The following is a 9,011-nucleotide window of genomic DNA, read 5'->3' as shown; positions in this document are numbered from 1 at the left end:
GAGAGAGAGAGAGAGAGAGAGAGAGAGAGAGAGAGAGAGAGAGAGAGAGAGAGAGAGAGAGAGAGAGAGAGAGAGAGAGAGAGAGAGAGAGAGAGAGAGAGAGAGAGAGAGAGAGAGAGAGAGAGAGACGGGAGAGAGAGAGAGAGAGAGAGAGAGAGAGAGAGAGAGAGAGAGAGAGAGAGAGAGAGAGAGAGAGAGAGAGAGAGAGAGAGAGAGAGAGAGAGAGAGAGAGAGAGAGAGAGAGAGAGAGAGAGAGAGAGAGAGAGAGAGAGAGAGAGAGAGAGAGAGAGAGAGAGAGAGAGAGAGAGAGAGAGAGAGAGAGAGAGAGAGAGAGAGAGAGAGAGAGAGAGAGAGAGAGAGAGAGAGAGAGAGAGAGAGAGAGAGAGAGAGAGAGAGAGAGAGAGAGAGAGAGAGAGAGAGAGAGAGAGAGAGAGAGAGAGAGAGAGAGAGAGAGAGAGAGAGAGAGAGAGAGAGAGAGAGAGAGAGAGAGAGAGAGAGAGAGAGAGAGAGAGAGAGAGAGAGAGAGAGAGAGAGAGAGAGAGAGAGAGAGAGAGAGAGAGAGAGAGAGAGAGAGAGAGAGAGAGAGAGAGAGAGAGAGAGAGAGAGAGAGAGAGAGAGAGAGAGAGAGAGAGAGAGAGAGAGAGAGAGAGAGAGAGAGAGAGAGAGAGAGAGAGAGAGAGAGAGAGAGAGAGAGAGAGAGAGAGAGAGAGAGAGAGAGAGAGAGAGAGAGAGAGAGAGAGAGAGAGAGAGAGAGAGAGAGAGAGAGAGAGAGAGAGAGAGAGAGAGAGAGAGAGAGAGAGAGAGAGAGAGAGAGAGAGAGAGAGAGAGAGAGAGAGAGAGAGAGAGAGAGAGAGAGAGAGAGAGAGAGAGAGAGAGAGAGAGAGAGAGAGAGGGAGAGAGAGAGAGAGAGAGAGAGAGAGAGAGAGAGAGAGAGAGAGAGAGAGAGAGAGAGAGAGAGAGAGAGAGAGACACACACACCGTGAAAAGCATTTCCTTCATTCATGAGCTGTTTGCAACTCTATAGTCGCAGATAGTGAACTGTTTTGCCATTGAACCACTTTCACAAATGTCATCACAGCGTTCCGTCTTTAATCTCCGCTACAGCCTTTAATGTCTTTCCAGTTTCTCTGCTTCACTGGCCTTGCCTTTGTTATGGAAGGAGGAATCTCCAATTCTTCATAATAATGATATTATCTGTCCCGCTTCTCACCTTATTCAGCTTTTCACTGAGGCAGCCCCATGACCTCAAGCTCAGTGCGTTATGGCTAATCATTCTGAAACACTTTAAGGAGGTTATACGACCCTGTAAGCATCGCTCAATGCTCAGCTGGTTCACCGACGGGAGTCAATGACAGACTGTGTGTGAAACATCAGAGAATGGTGTTAATAGTAACATGTGCGCACATGTGCTGAAGAGAAAGGCCATGTTTTCATGGGATTAATAGCATCGTTGTTCGTCTGTCTGGTTATTCTGCGGAAAGGTATCTCAAATGGTGGTGATCTCACCTCTCAACTGTCCGATGTTTGGTTTTATCCTCCAGGTGGATTTCTGCACTCTTGACCAGGAGATCAGTCCAAATACCTCATCTTATAACCAGACCATTCCGAATGCAGTCTTATGAAAAGACCAGTCCAAATACCTGTAATTATGGCCAGGAGACCAGTTCAAATACCAAGTCTTCTGACCAGGAAGCCAGTCCAAATGCACTCTTGACCAAGAGATCAGTCGAAATGGCTCATCGTATGGCCAGGAGATAATTCCAAATGTAGTCTTCTGAAAAGACCAGTCCAATTGCCTCTTATTCTGACCAAAAGACCAGTCAACCAGTCCAAATGCCTCACATTCCTGCCAGGAGACCAGTCAACCAGTCTAAATGCCTCATCTTCTGACAAGGAGACCAGTCCAACTGCTTTATCTTCTGGCCAGGAGACCAGTCCAAATGCCTCATCTTCTCTCCAGGAGTCCAGCCGCAAAAAGAGTGTGGCACGACTGCTGACGGGTCATCTGGGAATTGCTGGAGATGATGAAGTACAAATGGGGATGACTTTAATCAACAGTAATTGATTGTGGTTGTGTTGCAGAGATGTCACAAGCACACAGAGAAGATTGTTAAGGGCAGAACCAAAAGAGGAGAATCCCGTAATGTTTCATTTGAGTTCGACCATGGAAAATATGGTTCGTTGGGTCTCAGTCGAGCGAACACTTGACAGATGACTGTGCCACATGTACAACCGCGCAAAGTTGCCTCCGCTTCGTGAAATGGACCTTATCTTTGGCAAAGGTGCGAGGTTTGAAGTGTAAAACTTCAACAGCATCAAAGAGCCTCTTTTATCCTCTTCATATCTTTGCTTACTTTTATCTGAAGAGCAAGTTGCATCAATCAAAGTACCCTTGATGTATGGCCTAACAAATCCGAGCTTATTCCAGCAGAGCGGCGTGAGTTATGAGAAAGAAACGGTGGTTCTGAATAATTGTTTCATCAGACATAGTCTCAGATCGCCATCGGAACCACGAGATAAATGAACGAACTGGAGGATGAGAAGGCCATTCCGTATGTATTATGCACATCCTTCTCTTAGAGAAGATTCTACGTTCTGAGTTTTAAATGCCTTCAAGAAGATATGAACTCTCACAGATTATTATCAGGTAAAGGTCTCGTGCTCACGAATTCGAACACTTTCTGTACAAAAGGAAGGGGAATGCCAAGTTTTTATTTATTTATTTTGGGGATGGGTTTTTTTCGGGATCAATGATATAAGTATCTGAGCTGTTTGATTGGGAGTAAGATTTTCCATGGAATCCAGATCTCGAAATTCCATGTGGTGCCACAGTTTAGACTTGACATCATAAGCCGGCTGTCTCATCTGCAACAACTACATTTCTAACAGATTGGGGGGGGGGGACCAACTACTTAACATCCATCCGAAGGACGGCACCATTTTTAGATCCTCGTGGAGGATCTCGAAGTCTTACTCACGTTGTTGTTCTTGATCTTCTTCTTGTAGACTTTTTTGTTTCACAGCCTACAGTTTTCATCGAAACTTCCTGAAACTTGGTGTATACATGTAAAAACACCCTGTGCAGACAGTAACCATCTCCGATTTTGAAAATTCCTCCTAGAAAAAAAAGTTATGACGTCAAAATATCTCCGCTAATGGAAATCGCCTAAAAATTATCTCCGAAACTAGGCAAGCTGTTTGAATTCTGTTTGTGGGAATCAAGCTGGGCATTAGCACAGATAATTTATCGCAAACCTGATACATCACAATGACGTCATATTCGTTTTTATGACGTCATCATTAAGAGGACGAGGATCTTAGCTCATTTGAGCTTGTTTGATTCAACACGCAGTCTGAGAAACACTAATCCGAGAGTTTGAATTCGGGGTCAAGATTCAAACCTAGAACAAGCAGCTCAAAAAGGTATTGGTGTGTTACCTGGGCACCGAAAAAAAAATAGCACGTGTTTATCGATTGGTGCACATTTGCTATTGAATCGCCTTTAACCACTGACTTGATAAGACAAAGATAAAGATAAAACTGTTCACGATATTCCAGACATTCGGATTATAAAAATGACGGTAAAGTACAACCTTCGAGTTTGAATACCATGGTGGAAACCCATTAAATAGAAAATGTCAAAACTTGGGACTTCAACACAGATGAAAATGGCTCCACATCGCCCTCTCGTGGTGACGTTGTGAAAAGCAGGTAGATGTTTGCTCCAAAAGGTAAATTTGGGTCTCACTCTGATGTCATTATTTTGGGCAGTTTGAGACGTCATTTCTGAGAATCGCTTGTGAGATGTAAAAATCCCTGATAAATTGATGCATATTTTAAAAAAACTAACGTTTTACCCAAACGGTTTAATATGGAACAACATCCATTTAAATCGCATTTCGTTAGGTAACTCAAAAATAACTAATACTAGGATGGAAAACAACTTTCAATATGGATTATGTAAATCACTTAATATTTACAAAATTCAGTAATCTACATACCACATATGCAAAAATGGTTGACACTTCAACACCTCACCTCACCCCGCCCCCCCCCCCCCACTTTCCTCAAATTCCAAGCGTCCTTCACCACACTTCACGTTCACCATACCCCAAACCTCCATCATACCCCAAACCTCCTTCATCATACCCCAAACCTCCTTCATCATACCCCAAACCTCCTTCACCGCACCCCAAACCTCCTTAACCACACTCCAAACCACCTTCACCATACTCCAAGCCTCCACCATACTTCAAGCCTCCTTCACAATACCTCAACATCCTTCAAGCCTCCTTCACCACACACCAAACCACCTTCACCACATTCCAAACCTCCTTCACCACACTCCAAGCCTCCACCATACTTCAAGCCTCCTTCACAGTACCTCAACATCCTTCAAGCCTCCTTCACCATACTCCAAGCCTCCTTCACCACATTCCAATCCTCCTTCACCACACTCCAAGCCTCCACCATACTTCAAGCCTCCTTCACAATACCTCATCATCCTTCAAGCCTCCTTCACCATACTCCAAGCCTCCTTCACCACATTCCAAACCTCCTTCACCACACCACAAACCTCCTTCACCACACTCCAAACCTCCTTCACCACACTCCAAACCTCCTTCACCACACACCAAATCACCTTCACCATACTCCAAGCCTCCACCATACTTCAAGCCTCCTTCACAATACCTCAACATCCTTCAAGCCTCCTTCACCACACCACAAACCTCCTTCACCATACTCCAAACCTCCTCTTCTCCACTTTTATATTCCAAAGCTGTTCCCCAATATTCCAAACCTCCTCTTCCTCCTCCTCCATGGTATACCAAACCTCCTCTACTATAATCCAAAATAACACCTCCTCCTCTTCCTCTACCACATGCCAAACCTTTACCATAATCCAAAACACTTCCTCGTCCTCCTCCTCCTCCTCTCCCCCCTCCTCCTCCTCCTTCGTATCAACATGAACAGGCCAGCTTCTATGGTTTCCTGCACAACCAAAGATGGTGAAATAAAAATAGCATTCCATTCCATTCAACAGCTTGACGATCATATTTTCCAGACCCAGTTGATTGTTCAAATAATAATCATCTTATCAGGATGAAACTCCTAATTTCAAATAAACACACACTCGAGCTCGATACACACAATAAAGGAATAATTATCTTTCACAGAGTTGCTTGTTCTTCTTATATTATTATTATTATTATTATTATTATTATTATTATTACTGTGTGTCTGATACAATCTGTGCCATTTTTAGTTGAGTTCAGGAATAGCTTTATTTATTTATAATCGTTTTGTATTCTATTTGTGGGGTGTGTTTTGCAGTCTTTGCAGAGGTAGCATTTTTAGTACCCTTCGGTGGTTACTCCGAGGGCTTAAGAAGGATTCACAGGGAACTGGGGTCACCAAGTGGGGTAAACAAATCACACCGAGTTTTTAATTCCACTTAAACAAGCCAAGTAGGTTTTTTTGGGTTTAATTTTTTTTACTGACAATCCCATAACAACGTGGTGATTTTTCCTTTACATCAGTCCGCGTTTCACAAATACGATGCCAGTCTGTAACCGTACTACCTTCGGCCAGATTTGAACGCACAACCTCAGCTTTATTATGATGACCCTTTGCACGCAAAGCGAAAAGTGGGGTTTAGCAATCGGTTTATGAGCATCCGTCCGTCTGTCTGTCTTATCAGTTTATGATGGAGGAACAACTTATTGAAATCGAATGATATGTTTTCAAACATGAATCGGAACATGAATAGGAAGACAAGTTGACCGTTTTTCCATACTTTGGCTTTGAATTCGTCCCGATTGCACATACAGTACGTGCAGAGAGGAGTAAGATCATAATTTACTCTGCCTGCCTGGCAGTCAACCAGAATTGAAAGTCATTCCAAACAGGAAGGAAACTTACTGTTTTTTAAGGACGTTATAAAGGACACAAACAACAGGCTTGAATAACAAATGTGATGTGTTAGATATGGTGATGTGGGAGACGCTTGGTAAAACGGTGGTAAAACCTGAATTTATTCAGTTAGACCCCTTTAAACCTCCGTAATCCTTTATTTGAAGTGAATTATACAGTTGAACACTGGAGAACGCAAATCACCTTAATCATATTTCCAATAACCTGCCAGCTTTGCTGGACTGGGACATGTTATATGAGGTGGTGGACGTAATCAGAGCTGTCAAACGCAGCCCCTGGGAAGTGGGCATGGCACATCAGAGGGTTGACTCTGCCTGTCATCCTTCCGAGTTTGGCAAAATGAGTACCAGCTTGTTGGGACGATTGAGCCATTTGAGTATCCTGTGTCAGATTGGCGATCTGTCCAGGATTGTGCCCAATAGCTCAGGTGACTGCTTGGGCAGCACCGACGCTCTGTACCGAGTATGGTCCCAATGGATGGATGGATGGATGGATGGATGGATCGATTTATCAGTAATGTCAAGTATTTTGAATGGTAGGATTCGATTCAGATTGATTTCATACACACAGTGTCCACAAATGACCGTGCCAAATTCAAGCCACAACAAAGAAGATAATCAAAGGTGATACAACTATGCAGTTCAGTGCACGTGAAAGAACATTACTCATAGATGTATTGCCAAGATTAGCACATAGCATTTATCATTTATCATAATTTCAGGTCAGGTCAGGTATGGCAGCATGCGTCAGAGCAGCGCGTCACCATGTCAACTTTCCGCCGGTACTCCAGGGGCCTCCCTCTGGCCATCCCGCAGGCAGATGCCTGGACCATCCCCATCTCCTTGAGATGCCGATCAACTTGCTGCAATCACGAGGAACGTGGTCGGCCTGCTGACCTTGTCCACTCACAAGGCTCTCTCACTGAGAGAATCTGGTGAGCAAGATCAGTGTCAGAAAAAAGAGCCACATGCCCATACAGCCGCAGCTGATGCTCACGGACTATGCAGGTAACAAATCTCATTTGAGTCTCTCTCAGCAACCGCTCGTTGGACACAAACTCTGAGCAGTGATTGCCAAGGATTCTCCAAAGAGACCTGGTACCCGAGAAGTTATGTCTCATTCTTAGATTTTTTGGTCAGAGTCCAAGTCTCACATCTGTAGAGAGAAAATGGATGCACCAAGGACTTAAAAATGTGGCCTTTCATCCTCCTGCAAAGGTACTGACAGCAACACACCTCATGATCCAGTGAATCAATGACTCCCCAGGCGCAACCCAGATGTCTGTTGACCTCTGGCTCACAGCCAGCAGAGACATGAATATCACTGCCAAGGTAAGTGAATCTCTCCACGATCTCAACATCCCCACCACAAACAGGTACAGACAGGATAGCAGCATTCAAGATGTCATTGAAAGCCTGGATCTTAGTTTAGCCTCAGGATACCTGTAATCCCAGCGGCTCTGACTCCTCATTCAGCACCTCGAGGACCCCAAAAAGGACATCTGGAGTCTCTGCAAAGATGACTGCATCATCTGCGAAATCAAGGTCAGAGATCTTGACATTCCCAAACGATGCACTGCAACTTGATCTCTCCGACATCCTCCCCAGAATCCAGTCCATACAAGTTCTGTAAAGTGTGGGGGCCAGTACACACCCCTGACGAACTCCAGTAACAACTACAAATAAGTCAGAGATGGTATCACCACATCTCACAGCATTCTCAGTACCAGAGTAGAGTTCAGACATCAGATCGATCAGTTTTGGTGGCACCCCTTGAAGACCGAGAATCCTCCAGAGGACATCCCGATTCACTGAATCGAACGCTTTACAGAGATCAACATAGGCTGCAAGCAGCCCCTGCTGAAACTCTCATCTGCGTTCGGTGAGGACACGAAGAGCAAGGATACGGTCAATCGTTGACCTCTTTGGTGTAAAGCCTGACTGCTCTGGATGCTGGTGCTCAAGCAGATGGTGGCGAACCCTATCAAAGGTTATCTGAGCAAATACCTTGCCCGGCACTGAGAGCAGCATCACTCCTCAATAGTTGCTGCAGTCTTGGCGATCACCCTTCCCTTTCCAGAGAGGGACAACAAGGCCCCTCTTCCAATCAGTTGGGATGATGCCCGTGTTCCAGGCAGAGTTCAGAACTGCATGCAACGCCACGAGTGCAGCATTTCTGCCAGCCTTGAGAAGTTCAACATGGATGCCACAGATCCCTGGAGCTATACCCCATTTCAACCGGTTCACCACAGCCTGCGTTTCCAGAAATGAAGGTGAACCACAGTTGATTGGATGGTCAGCAATAGGGATTGTTAAATTCCTGACATCCAACTCGACAGCGGGTGGATCAACCTGGTACAACCGCTCAATGAAACCGGCCCAGCGGCCTTCACTTCGGACTCCTCTGTCAAGAGCCTATCACCCTCTGCTCTAACTGCAGTACACCGAGGAATGGGCTTGGACGAACGCAATGCGTGAATTCCCCTGTAAGCGGGACGAGAATAACTTGACCACAGGTGATACTCCACACCCTTATAGATTCCTCGCACATAGGCCTCCTTGTCCATCCTCAGTGCACCAACAGTTTTTTGCCCCAGCTACCTCAACAACTCAGCTCTGCCATTCAGCCTGGCCCTGCAATTCTGGGCAATGGTATCCAGTGTCCCTTCAAAAGACAAAATTCTTCTTTGCCCTCTGGTGAGTTCCAAGACATCCACTGGAAACATCAAGGATGATGGTCTTGAAGGCACTCCACAACTCTTCAGGATCACCCCAAGCAGCCAGACCCCCCAATGCTCCATTCAGCCTGTTCACAAACTCTTCAGCTCCCCTCGCATCTTTGAGCTTGCCAACATGCAGCCAAGGCCGGGATGGTACCATTCTCCTGGATTAAATCTGCAGCTTAAGAGTTGTTGCAAGCCGGTGATCAGTATTGAGGAACTGAGCACTCCGGTAGACCCTGCAGTTCTGGATCATCCTCCAGCGACCATCATCAAGCACATGGTCAATCTCCTTTGACACACCACCAATGTTGGAATACCAAGTCCAGCGATTAGCTTGTGGGCGCTGAAACCATGA

At 45.4% G+C, this 9,011-nt stretch overlaps 1 long non-coding RNA gene across 1 annotated transcript in view; it reads right to left on the bottom strand.

Annotated features, from left to right (window-relative positions):
- Nucleotides 1-4,982, bottom strand: part of LOC147013876 (uncharacterized) — a 42,994-nt gene extending 38,012 nt beyond the window's left edge. Inside the window, exon 1 of the long non-coding RNA XR_015050419.1 lies at nt 4,898-4,982. This is a non-coding gene — a long non-coding RNA (uncharacterized LOC147013876). The remainder of the gene's footprint in view (nt 1-4,897) is intronic.
- Between the last annotated feature and the right edge of the window lie 4,029 nt (nt 4,983-9,011).

The sequence above is a fragment of the Eptatretus burgeri genome, chromosome 13, assembly GCF_056783735.1.
Source record: "Eptatretus burgeri isolate ZD-2024b chromosome 13, Ebu_testis_v1, whole genome shotgun sequence".
Lineage (NCBI taxonomy): Eukaryota > Metazoa > Chordata > Myxini > Myxiniformes > Myxinidae > Eptatretus > Eptatretus burgeri.
The sequence above is the reverse complement of the archived record's forward strand: the minus strand, read 5'-3'. Positions and strand labels throughout refer to the sequence as shown.